Source organism: Gorilla gorilla, chromosome 20, assembly GCF_029281585.2.
Source record: "Gorilla gorilla gorilla isolate KB3781 chromosome 20, NHGRI_mGorGor1-v2.1_pri, whole genome shotgun sequence".
Taxonomy (NCBI): domain Eukaryota; kingdom Metazoa; phylum Chordata; class Mammalia; order Primates; family Hominidae; genus Gorilla; species Gorilla gorilla.
Genome location: NC_073244.2, coordinates 23,148,548 through 23,162,115, shown reverse-complemented (window position 1 = coordinate 23,162,115; position 13,568 = coordinate 23,148,548). Strand labels below are relative to the sequence as shown.

General features: G+C 47.4%; 1 protein-coding gene across 8 annotated transcripts in view; it reads right to left on the bottom strand.

The window, feature by feature from the left end:
• NWD1 (NACHT and WD repeat domain containing 1) overlaps positions 1 to 953 on the bottom strand; it is a 97,929-nt gene extending 96,976 nt beyond the window's left edge. For 3 of the 8 annotated variants that reach the window (XM_063701085.1, XM_055372067.2, XM_063701087.1), the window contains exon 1: positions 507 to 916. The gene's annotated coding sequence lies outside the window, so the exon portion shown is untranslated. Of the gene's footprint in view, positions 1 to 105; positions 202 to 506 lie in introns of those variants that run through there. The other 5 variants (XM_055372063.2, XM_055372065.2, XM_055372069.2 and 2 more) reach the window with 3 other exon arrangements.
• Positions 954 to 13,568: the final 12,615 nt, after the last annotated feature.

The window sequence follows — 13,568 nt, the reverse complement described above, 5'->3', positions numbered from 1 at the left end:
GGAGGGCGGATCACGAGGTCAGGAGATCGAGACCATCCTGGCTAACATGGTGAAACCCCGTCTCTACTAAAAATACAAAAAATTAGCCGGGCATGTGGCGGGTACCTGTAGTCCCAGCTACTCAGCAGGCTGAGGCAGGAGAATGGTGTGAATCTGGGAGGCAGAACTTGCAGTGACTGAGATTGCACCACTGCACTCCAGCCTAGTGACAGAGCGAGACTCCGTCTCAAAAAAAAAAGTCTCCCTAGACATTGCAATGTCCCCTAGGGGGCAGAATTCCCCTTACTCGAGAACCCCTAGTCTAATGCATTTAGCTTATTTCAACCTCAGGGCCTTTGCACGTCCTGTACTTTAATGCTCTATGCTGCACCTGTTCATGTTGTTCACATTTTAGCTTCAATGCTACCTCCTCCTGAGAGGCTGTCTCTGACCATCCCATTGCCTAGTGACCCCTTAAGTCACTCCCAATGCCATCGCCTTATTTTAATTTTCTGCACGGTACTCACCACCAGCTGATATGTTTCTACGTGTTATTGTTTGTCTGTCCCACAAGAAAGTGAATTCCGTGAGCCCAAGGATCTTGTCCGGTAAGGCTGGCGTGCCTGGCACATAGTAGGTGCTCAGTAAATTATCGTCACAACAGCTTCCTCCACACCTGTTTCTGTTTCTGGACTTCTGTTTGTTGCTGAAGAAGACAGCTGAGCAAGACTGGGCTTCCCCAGTAAGGACAGAGGCCCTTTGCAGTGTCAGTGTTCTGGCTGTCCTGGGGGCTCCAGCCTCTCTTTAGCCTTTGCTGGTAGTTGAACGACCAATTTAGATTCCTCTGGGGAAATAGGTTAGAGAGGACAGTTTCCTGGCCTCGGCGCCACCCGGAAGACAAGCCCCTGGCTATCCTAGTAACTTTTGTCTTAGGTATTTTATGGGTCTCTCCTTGCCCAATTCTCCCAGCAACTGGGATAATGAAAGAAATTGTTTGCACTAGGGCACCAGCTTAGCCGGGCATTCAGCCCAGACTTGGTGGTTAACTATTGCGTGCCGGGCTGATACGGCTCCTCGTAAAAGATGCCATTTGCTGACAGTCTAGGAGGTGCAGTTGGTTGGCATTTGGCATTAGCAGTCCACATTATTACCCCAAGAGACGGACATTATGATCCTGTTTCACAGACGAAGAAAACAAGATGCAGAAAGGTGAAGTCCCTTGCCTGTGACGCTTCACTACTCTGCACTTGAATTTTCTCACTAACTTCCTGTGTTGGTGAGACAATGAAAAGCATTTATATAGAGAGTGAGACTAACACCACGCCTACATCACAGGAAGGGCCCGTGAGATGTTAGCCATGATTAATTACCATTAGAACTCCAAGACCGGGCACGGTGGCTCATGCCTGTAATCCCAGCACTTTGGGAGGCCGAGGCAGGCGGATCACCTGAGGTCAGGCATTCAAGACCAGACTGGCCAATATGGTGAGACCCCTATCTCTACTAAAAATACAAAAATTAGCTGGGCGTGGTGACGCACGCCTGTAATCCCAGCTACTTGGAGGCACAAGAATTGTTTGAACCTGGGAGTCGGTGGTTGCAAAGAGCCAAGATCCTGCCACTCCACTCCAGCCTGGGCGACAGAGCAAGACTTTGTCTCAAAAACCCACAAATCACTCGGCATGGTGGCTCACACCAGTAATCCCAGCACTTTGGGAGGCCAAGGCGGGCGGATCACAAGGTCAGGAGATCAAGACCATCCTGGCTAACACGGTGAAACTCCATCTGTACTAAAAATACAAAAAAAAAAAAAAAATTAGCCGGGTGTGGTGGCGGGCACCTGTAGTCCCAGCTACTCGGGAGGCTGAGGCAGGAGAATGGTGTGAACCCGGGAGGTGGAGCTTGCAGTGAGCCGAGATTGCACCACTGCACTCTAGCCTGGGCAACACAGCAAGACTTCGTCTCAAAAAAACAAAAACAAAAAAACCCCCACAAATCAACAAACAAAAAACCTCCAATGCCAGGAATGGTCACTCATGCCTGTAATCCCAGCGCTTTAGGAGGCCAAGGCAGGTGGATCACCTGAGGTCAGGAGTTCGAGACCAGCCTGGACAACATGGTGAGACCCCCCATCTCTACTAAAAATACAAAAATTATCTGGGCATGGTGATGCACGCCTGTAATCCCAGCTACGTGGGAGGCTGAGGCACAAGAATTTGAACCCAGCAGGTGGAGGTTGCAGTGAGCTGAGATCGCACCACTGCACTCCAGCCTGGGCAACAGAGCAAGACTCCATCTCAAAAACAAAAACAAATCACTCCTGCCAGTTTCACTCAACAAATGGTAGAGTTGGGAGTCAATCCCAGTTCGGCCTCCAAGGTCAAGGTTCCAGTGAGTGTTAAGGTAATCTGTCTAGACCAGGCTTTCCTGACCTCAACATTGCCGACATTTGAGACCAGACTATTCTTTGTTGGGGAACCTGTCCTGTGCAATGTAAGGTGTTGAGCAGCATCCCTGGCCTCCATCCACAAGATGCAGGTAGCACGCACATGCTCCAATCACGACAACCACAAATGTTTTCTGTCATTGCTGAGTGTCCCCTAGGGAACAGAGTCAACCCCTCCCTCACTGCCCCACCTTGAGAATCACTGCTCTACCGACAGAAATAATAAAGCTACTATATTTAATAATAATGTTACTATATTTAATAATGTTGCCGGGCGCAGTGGCTCACACCTGTAATCCCAACGGGTGGATCACGAGGTCAGGAGATCGAGATCATCCTGGCTAACACGGTGAAACCCCATCTCTACTAAAAATACAAAAAATTAGCCGGGAGTGATTGCAGGTGCCTGTAGTCCCAGCTACTTGGGAGGCTGAGGCAGGAGAATGGCCTGAACCCAGGAGGCGGAGCTTGCAGTGAGCTGAGATCACGCCACTGCACTCCAGCCTGGGTGACAGAGCAAGCCTCCATCTCAAAAATAATAATAATAATAATATGTTACTATATTTTCAGGGATAGAAGTTTCAGATGCTTGGTCAGGCATGGTGGCTCGTGCCTGTAATCCCAGCACTTTGGGAGGCCGAGGTGGGCAAATCACCTGAGGTCAGGAATTTGAGATCAGCCTGGCCAATATGGTGAGACCCCATCTCTACTAAAAACAAAAATTAGCCAGGCATGGTGGCAGGTGCCTGTAATCCCAGCAACTTGGGAGGCTGAGGCAGGAGGATCACTTAAACCTGGGTGGCAGAGGTTGCAGTGAGCAGAGACTACGCCACTGCACTCCAGCCTGGACAACAGAGCCACACTACACTCCATCTCACAAAAAAAAAAAAAAAAAGAAGTTTCAGGTGCTGCCAAGCACAGTGGCATGCTCCTGTAGTCCCAGCTACTGGGGAGGCCAAGGTGGGAGGATCGCTCAAGGCCAGGAGTTCAAGACCAGCCTGGGCAACATAGTGAGACCCTCATCTCTACAACAACGACAATAATAAAAAATTAGCTGGGTGTGGTGGTGTGTGCCTGTAGTCCCAACTACTCGGGAGGTTGAGGTGGGAGGATTACTTGAGCCCAGAAAGTCAAGGCTGCAGTGAGATATGATTGCCTCACTGCACTCTAGCCTGGGCAACAGAGCAAAACCCTGTCTCTTTAAAAAAAAAAAAAAAAAAGAAAAGAAGTTTTAGGGGCTGAAATTTTAGGAAACATACTGTCTCCAATACTCCAAGCAATCTGGGGGCTTCAATTTACTATCCCAGTTCATCGATGATGAAAACAGGCTTCCAGACCAACATGATGAAACCCCGTCTCTACTAAAAATACAAAAATTAGCTGGGCGTGGTGGTGAGCACCTGTAATCCCAGCTACTCGAGAGGCTGAGGCAGGAGAATCTCATGAACCCGGAAGGCGGAGGTTGCAGTGAGCCGAGATCACGCCATTGCACTCCAGCCTGGGTGACAAAGTGAGACTGCGTTTAAAAAAAAAGAAGAAGAAAGAAAGAAAATAGGCTTCAAAGAAGTTAAACAATTTCCCAAGTTTCCTTGGCAAGGAAGTGAGCTAACAGCCAAATTCGGATATGATTCCAAAACTCCACAGTTATTGGCTAAACTGGAATCTATAGATATTAAAAAATTATTGGCAAAGTTTTTGCAGTGTGACAATGGTATTGCAGTGAGGTTTTTGTTTTTATTTTTGTTTTTGTTTTCGAGACAGAGTTTTGCTCTTGTCATCCAGGCTGGAGTGCAATGGTGTGATCTTGGCTTACTGCAACCTCCGCCTCCCACGTTCAAGCAATTCTCCTGTCTCACCCTCCCAAGTAGCTGGGATTAGAGGCACCTGCCACCACACCTGGCTAATATTTTGTAATTTTAGTAGAGACGGGGTTTCACCATGTTGTCCAGGCTGGTCTGGAACTCCTGACCTCAGGTGATGCACCCGCCTCGGCCTCCCAAAGTGCTGGGATTACAGGCATGAGCCACCACGCCCAGACTGGTAGGCTTTTGAAGAGTCTGGGCCAGGTGCAGTGCCTCATGCCTGTTATCCCAGCAGTTTGGGAGGCCAAGGCAGGAGGATCACTTAAGCTCAGGAGTTCAAGACCAGACTGGCCAACATATTGAGACTCCATTTTTACAAAAAATTAAAAAATTAACTAGACATGGTGCATGTGCCTGTGGTCCCTGCTACTCTGAGGTGGAAGGATCACTTGAACCCGGGAAGTTGAGGCTGCAATGAGTCATGATCACGCCACTGTGCTCCAGCTTGGGCAACAGAGTGAGACCCTGTCTCAAAAAAAAGAGTGTGTATGTTTTAGAGACATATAACAAAATATTTATGGCATGATAAGATAGCTGAGATTTGCTTCAAAATAATACCTGACAGGAAGGCAAATGGGATGGGGGTGGGGTTGGCGAGGTTGAGTAGGGGGTGATGGTGGTTAGGGTGGGCTGCGGTTCATTATACTATTCTGCCTACTTTAGTGAGTGTTTTAAATTCCCTATCAGAATATGCTTCACTTTTGTACTCTTAAAAAATAGTGGCTGGGGCCGGGCACACTCCCAGCACTTTGGGAGGCCCAGGCGGGACGATCACTTGAGGCCCGGAGTTTGAGACCAGCCTGGCCAACATGGTGAAATCCCATCTCTACTAAAACTACACACAAAAAAAATTAGCCAGGCGTGGTGGTGCATGCCTGTAATCCCAGCTACTTGGGAGGCAGAGGCATGAGAATTGCTCGAACCCAGGAGGCAGAAGTTGCAGTGAGCTGAGATCACACCACTGCACTCCAGCCTGGGGGACAGAGCAAGACTGTCTCAAAAAAAAAAAAATAGTTGTTGGCTGACGCCTGTAATCCCAGCATTTTGGGAGGCTGAGGCAGGTGGATTGCTTGAGCCCAGGAGTTCAAGACCAGCCTGGGCAACATAGTGAGATCCCATCTCTACAAAAAATAAAAATTCACCAGACTTGGTGGTGCATGCCTGTAGTCCCAGCTACTGGGCAGGCTGAGGTGGGAGGATCACTTGAGCCCAAGAGGTTGAGGCTGCAGTGAGCTATGACTGCACCACTGCACTCCAACCTGGGTGACAGAGCAAGACCCTGTTTTTTTTTTTTTTTTTTAAATCGTGTTATCCTTATGCATTGAGTAACCACGAGCCCAGGGCTAGGGGATTTCTGTGTAGTCAACCTTAGAACCAACACAGGGGTTAGGAGTGCCAAGCTCACCCCTACAGTCAAAAATCTGCATGTAACTTTTGACTACCAACAGCCTACTATTGACCAAAAGCCTTACTGATGATATAAATGGTCAATGAACACTGATTTTCTACATTCTATGTGTTATATACTGTATTCTTGCAATAAGTAAGCTAGAGAAAAGCAAATGTCACTAAAAAAATTCTGGTGTTTTGTTTTTGTTTTGTTTTTTGTTTGTTTGTTTCATTATTTGAGACAGAGTCTCACTCTGTCGCCCAGGCTGGAGTGCAGTGGCATGACCTCAACTCACTGCAAACTCTGCCTCCTGGGTTCAAGCGATTCTCCTGCCTCAGCCTCTGAGTAGCTGGGATTACAGGCGCCCACCACCACGCCTGGCTAATTTTTGTATTTTTAGTAGAGGCAGGGTTTTGCCATGTTGGCTAGGCTGGTCTTGAACTCCTGGCCTCAGGTGATCCACCCGTCTTGGCCTCTAAAGTGCTGGGATTACAGGAGTGAGCCACTGTGCCCGTCCAAACTTCAAAGGAAGAGAAAACATATTTACTGTGGATGAAGCGGAAGTGGGTCATCACAGAAGTGTTCATCCTTGTCGTCTTCACCTTGAGCAGGCTAAGGAGAAGGAGAAGGAGGAGGAGGAGGAAGAACAGAAGGAGGGCTTGGTCTGGCTGTGTCAGGGGTGGCAGAGGTGGAAAAAAATCCGCGCCTAAGTACATCCGTACAGTTCAAACTCGTGTTGTTCAAGGGTCAACTGCACTTCCTTCGTCATCCCTGCGTGGCTAACATTATAATACTCACTTTGCAGAAGAGGCATCTAAGCTGGGAGATGTTAACAAACCCAATTAAACTGACGGAGTCCTGGCTGCGCATGAGTGGGGAAGCAGCGCCCCCTCGAGGCCATCACGCGAATGACCAGAAGCAGCTTGAACCCAGGGCAGAGTCAGAGGAGAGGCTGCGGAGAGGCGCTGGACAGGGAGCAACACTGGGGGAGAGCGGTAAAAAGTGAAAAAAGCAACAAAGATAAAGAATATTTTTTTCCAATTTTTCATTGTGTCCAAATAATACATAATATTTAAATACTTTTTTTTTTTTTTGAGACGGAGTTTTGCTCTTGTTGCCCAGGCTGGAGTGCAATGGTGCAATCTCTGCTCACTGCAACCTCCGCCTCCCGGGTTCAAGCGATGCTCCTGCCTCAGCCTCCCGAGTAGCTGGTATTACAGGCACCCGCCACCACGCCTGGCTAATTTTGTTTTTTTTCTTGTTGTTTGTTTGTTTGTTTGTTTGTTTGTTTGTTTGTTTTTAATAGTAGAGACGGGGTTTCATCATGTTGCTCAGGCTGGTCTCGAACTCCTGACCTGAAGTGATCCACCCGCCTCGGCCTCCCAAAGTGCTGGGATTACAGGCATGAGCCACCACGCCCGGCCTTAAATACATTTTTTAAAATTATTACTATTTTTAGAGACAGGGTCTCACTCTGTCACCCAGGCTGGAGTGCAGTAGCATAACCTTGTTCACTGCAACCTTGAACTCCTGGGCTCAAGCAACTTTCCCACCTCAGCCTCCATAGTAGTTAGGACTACAGGTGCACGCCACCATGCCTCGCTAATTTTTTTTTTTTTTTTGGTAGAGATGGGGATCTCGATATGTTGTCCAGGCTGGTCTTGAACTCCTGGCCTTAAGCGATCTTCCTACTCCGGCCTCCCAAAGTGCTGGGACTACAGGCGTGAGCCACTGCACCTAGTAATTATTTTAAAAAATTAAAATTACTGGGCTGGGCGCGGTGGCTCATGCCTGTAATCCCAGCACTTTGGGAGGCCGAAGCGGGGAGATCACGAGGCCAGCAGATTGAGACCATCCTGGCTAACAAGGTGAAACCCCATCTGTACTAAAAATACAAAAAAAAAAAAAAAAAAAAAATTAGCCAGGTGTGGTGGTGGGCGCCTGTAGTTCCAGCTACTCAGGAGGCTGAGGCAGGAGAATGGCGTGAACCTGGGAGGCGGAGCTTGCAGTGAGCCAAGATCATGTCACTGGACTCCAGCCTGGGCGACAGAGCAAGACTGCGGCCCAAAGAAAAAAAAAATTAAAATTAATGCAGAAACTACATAATGAATAAAATATCAAGATTGATTTATTTATTTTAATTTTTTTGACACAGGCTCTCCTTCTGTCACCCATGCTTGACTGCAGCAGCGTGAACACAGCTCACTGCTTCCTGGGGTCAAGTGATCCTCCTGCCTCAGCCTCCATACTAGCTGGCACTACAGGTGCACACCACCACACCTGACTAATTTTTAAATTTTTTGTGGAGGTGGGGTCTCACTATGTTGTCCACGCTGGTCTGGAACTCCTGGCCTGAAGGCATCCTCCCACCTCAGCTTCCCAAAGTTCTGGGATTACGGGCACGAGCCACTCAGTCTGGTCTATCTCTTAATTTACTTATTTAGAGACCAGGTCTCCCTCCATCACCAGGCTGCAGTTTAATGGCACAATTACAGTTCACTGCAGCCTGGAACTTCTTGGCTCAAGTGATCCTCCTACCTCAGCCTCTCAAGTAGCCAGGACTATAGGCACGAGCCACTACACTCAGCCCTAAGACAGGTATTTTTTTATACTTAATTTATTATTGTGGCTTTTTGCAACATGGCAAAACATTACAGCTTAAAGCAGACATCATCTCCTTATAGAGGAGGAAAAAGTTTTGCAGTCAAATCAAATTGTAATTAAGAGGTCATTGCTATACCATTCTATTCAGTTTAAGAAAAATGATATTATAACTTCATGAACTCCAGAGATAATAGGTTACTTAATAACATAGGCAAAAAACCAGTGGATACACTGGTTGAATAATAAAGGATATGGTAAGGAATTTAGGTCCATCTATGCCTATGATAATAAACATAAAAGACTGCAGAACAATTTAAGAACTTAGAATAATCACAGATCTATTCATAAAAGTTCAAAATGTGCCTGATTACCGAAAAGGAATTATTAAGGTATGCAGTGAAGGGAATGGAGCAGGGCTGGGCGCGGTGGCTCATGCCTGAAATCCCAGCAGTTTGGGAGGCAGAGGTCGGTGGATCACCTGAGGTCAGGAGTTCGAGAACAGCCTGACCAACATGGTGAAACCCTGTCTCTACTAAAACTACAAAAATTAGCCGGGTGTATTGGCATGCACCTGTAATCTCAGCTACTCAGGAGGCTGAGGCATGAGAATCGCTTGAGCCTAGGAGGCAGAGGTTTCAGTTAGTCGAGATGACACCACTGCACTCCAGCCTGGGTGACAGACCGAGACTCCAGCTTAAAAAAAAAAAAAAAAAAAAAAAGGAAATGAAAATGAAGCAGAATAAAATATAAAATGTCTTTTTATTTCTCTCTGATTTCAACTTCCTTTTTATCTGTATGTCATATAGGGAGAAGATGTGCCTCGGTATTGAAGATCCAGTGCTCCAGTGGAAGAAGATTGTCATCAGAAAATATTAGGTACAGGCCGGGTGTGGTGGCTCACGCCTGTAATCCCAGCACTTTGGGAGGCGAGTGGATCACGAGATCAGGAGTTCAAGACCAGCCTGGCCAACATAGTGAAACCCCGTCTCTACTAAAAATACAAAAAATTAGCTGGGCGCAGTGGCGGGTGCCTATAATCCTGGCTACTCAGGAGGCTGAGACAGGAGAATTGCTTGAACCTGGGAGGTGGAGGTTGCAGCGAGCCGAGATCATGCCACTGCACACCTGCCTGGGCGACAGTGCAAGACTCTGTCTCAAAAAAAAAAAGAAAAGAAAAAAGAAAGAAAGAAAACATTGGGAACAAATACAACAGGAGGTCTCACTTTTGCACAGTGAGCCATATTCTTCTTGGGATCACAGACTACATGAGACCCTCAATAAAAGCTTTGGACCTCCTCCTACCAAATAACACGTGCACACAATTTTGCCTACAGTCTTACAGGATGCATGGAACCTCTAATTCCGGTCCTTGGATTTTCTAGCAGCCAATGATGCCCAAGCTAAGAGGCCTCAAGTCAGCCAAATACTCTGAGATTCAACCATGTAAGAAACTAAGTACCAGCTGGGCGCGGTGGCTCACGTCTGTAATCCCAGCACTTTGGGAGGTTGCAGCAGGCGGATCACCTGAGGTCAGGAGTTCGAGACCAGCCTGGCCAACATGATGAAACCCTGTCTCTACTAAAAATACAAAAAACTAGCCGGGTGCAGTGGTTCACGCATGTAATCCCAGCACTTTGGTAGGCCGAGGTAGGCGGATCACGAGGTCGAGAGATCGAGACCATCCTGGCCAACATGGTAAAACCCTGTCTCTACTAAAAATACAAAAATTAGCTGGGCGTGGTGGTGCACACCTGTAGTCCCAGCTACTCAGGAGGCTGAGGCAGGGGAATTGCTTGAACCTGTGAGGCAGAGGTTGCAGTGAGCCAAGATCTGCCTGTAATCACAGATACTTGGGAAGCTAAGGCAGGAGAATCACTTGAAACCTGGAGGCAGAGGTTGCAGTGAGCCAAGATCACACCACTGCACTCCAGCCTGGGCAACAGAGCAAGACTCTGTCTCAAAAAAAGGAAAGGAAGGGAAGAGAAGGGGAGGGGAAGGAAGGGGAGGGGAGGGAAAGGGAGAAAGAGAGAAAGAGAAGGAAGGAAAAAGAAAAATAGAGAAAGAAAGAGAGAGAGAAAGAAAGAGAGAGAAAGAAAGAAAGAAAGAAAAAGGAAGGAAGGAAGGAAGGAGGAAAGAAAGAAAGAAAGAAAGAAAGAAAGAAAGAAAGAAAGAAAGAAAGAAGAAAAAAAAAAGAGAATAACACCTAATTGCCTTCTCCTTGACTCTGGGCTGGACTTAGTGACTTGAATAAAGCAATGTGATGGTGTTTGACTCAGACTAGGTCAGAAATGGTACTAGGTCTTCTTTGCTTTCTTGGATTGCTTGCTCTGGGGAAGTTAGGTGTCATGTCATGATAGAATTCAAGCAGCTTGTGCAAAAGCCCATGTGGTAAGGAACTGAGACCTCCAGCCAAACGCCAGCCAAGGGTGACATTTTGGAAGTGGATCCTCCAGCCCCAGTCAAGCCTTCAGATAGCTGCAGCCCTGGCTGACATTTTTTTTTTTTTTTTCGAGACAGTTTCTCTGTATCACCCAGGCTGGAGTGCAATGGTGCAATCTCGGCTCACTGCAATCTCTGCCTCCCAGGTTCGAGTGAGTCTCCCGCCTGGGCCTCCCAAGTACCTGGGATTACAGATGCACACCACCACACCCGGCTAATTTATATATTTTTAGTAGAGATGAGGTTTCACCATGTTGGCCAGGCTAGTCTTGAACTCCTAACTTCCGGTGACCCACCTGCCTTAGCCTCCCAAAGTGCTGGGATTACAGGCATGAGCCACTGCACCTGACTCTGGCTGACATCTGATGGTAACCTCAGGAGAGATCCCAAGCCTAAACCACCCAGCTAAGCTCCTGAATTTCTCTCTCATGAAAACCATGAGATAATAAATATTTGTTGTTTTAAGTGGCTAAGTTTTGGTGAACACCTGTTACACAAAAATAGATAACTTGTAAATGGCTGAGGTGTGATTTGGACTCAGGTAGTCTGGTTCCAGAACCCAACATCCCAGCATCAATCATAATATCAAAAATTAGAAATTTTGGGGCTGGGCATGGTGGCTCATGCCTGTAATCCCAGCACTTTGGGAGGCTGAGGCAGGCGGATCATCTAAGGCCAGGAGTTCGAGACCAGCCTGGCCAACATGGTGAAACCCCGTCTCTACTAAAAAAATACAAAAAATTAGCTGGGCGTGGTGGCACATGCATGTAATCCCAGGTAATCAGGAGGCTGAGGCAGGAGAATTGCTTGAACCTGGGAGGCAGAGGTTGCAGTGAGCCGAGATCGCGCCACTGCACTCCAGCCTGGGTAACAAGAGTGAAACTCCGTCTCAAAAAACAAAAGAAAGAAAGTTTGTAAATGTCACTGGGCACAGTAGCTCACACCTGTAATCCCAGCACTTTGGGAGGCCAAGGTGGGTGGATCACCTGAGGTCAGGAGTTCCAGACCAGCCTGGCCAACGTGGTGCAACCCCATCTGTACTAAAAATACAAAAAATTTAGCCAGGCGTGGTGGTGGGCACCTGTGATCCCAGCTACTTAGAACGCTGAGGCAGTAGAATCCCTTAAGCCTGGGAGGTGGAGGTTGCAGTGAACCGAGATCATACCACTGCACTTCAGCCTGGGTGACAGAGCGAGACTCCATCTCAAAAAAAACAGAAAAGAAATTTTGTAAATGTCTGAAATGTAAATTTCAGAAATTTAGTAATAATATAAATAAATGACATCAATAGGAGATTGGATAAATAAATTATGCCCCATCAATGGAATTACCTGCAGGCATTGAAATAAATGAATTAGATCTTCAGAGCATTGCCACAAAAAAATGTTTATGTCCCATCAATATGTTATAAGAGCAAAGTGCCAAAGGAAGCATGTTGTCCAAACAAACGAACTCTTTCCCCCACGCCCAGCTAATTTTTGTATTTTCAGTAGAGACAGGGTTTCACCATGTTGGTCAGGTTGGTCTCAAACTCCTGACCTCAAGTGATCCGCCTGCCTCGTCCTCTAAAAGTGCTGGGATTACAGACATGAGCCACCGCGCCCGGCCTCTGTATATGTGTTTATATGTGCATAACAAAAAGGACTGTTCATAGTTTACTTCTGGAGGGTTGTGGGTGAGAGGAGGGCCCACCCTAAACCAATATAACCTTATCTTAATTACATCTTTGCGTTTGCAAAGATCCTATTTCCTTTTTTTTTTTTTTTTGAGACAGAGTTTTGTTCTTGTTGCCCAGGCTGGAGTGCAATGGTGCGATCTCGGCTCACTGCAACCTCCGCCTCCCAGGTTCAAGTGATTCTCCTGCCTCAGCCTCCCAAGGAGCTGGGATTACAGGCATGTGCTACCACACCCGGCTACTGTTGTATTTTTAGTAGAGACAGGGTTTCTCCCTGTTGGTCATGCTGGTCTCGAACCCCCAGCCTCAGGTGATCCGCCTGCCTCGGCCTCCCGAAGTGCTGAGATTACACCACCGTGCCTGGCCTTTTTTTTTTTTTTTTTTTTTTGAGACATGGTCTTGCTCTCTCAAAATTTCACATTGTCATTGGATTTAGGGTCCACCTAGACAATCTATAATGATCTCATCTCGAATTCCTTAATTTAGTTAAATCTGCAAAGATCTTATCTCTAAATAAGGGCACATTCACAGTGCAGCGGTGTGATCATGGCTCACTGCAGCCTTGACATCCTGGGCTCAAGCAATCCTCCTGCCGCAGCCTCCTGTGTAGTTGGGACTACAGTTGTGTGCCACCACACTCGGCTAATTTTTGTATTTTTTAAAATAGAGATGGGGTCTTGGCTGGGTAGGGTGGTTCATGCCTGTAATCCCAGCACTTTGGGAGGCCAAGGTGGGCGGATCACCTGAGGTCAGGAGTTTGAGACCAACCTGGCCAACAAGGTAAAACCCCTCCTCTATTAAAGATACAAAAATTAGCCAGGCGGTAGGGGCCTATGCCTGTAATCCCAGCTACTCAGGAGGCTGAGGCAGGAGAATCACTTGAACCCGGGAGGTGGAGGTTGCAGTGAGCCAAGATAGCGCCACTGCACTCCAGCCTGGGTGACAGAGTGAGACTCTGTATCAAAAAACAAACAAAAAAAAGAATCGGCCGGGCACAGTGGTTCACACCTGTAATCCCAGCACTTTGGGAGGCCGAGGCGGGCGGATGATGAGGTCAGCAGATCGAGACCATCCTGGCTAACACGGTGAAACCCCGTCTCTACTAAAAATGCAAAAAAATAGCCGGGCTTGGTAGCGGGCGCCTGTAGTCTCAGCTACTAGGGAGGCTGAGCC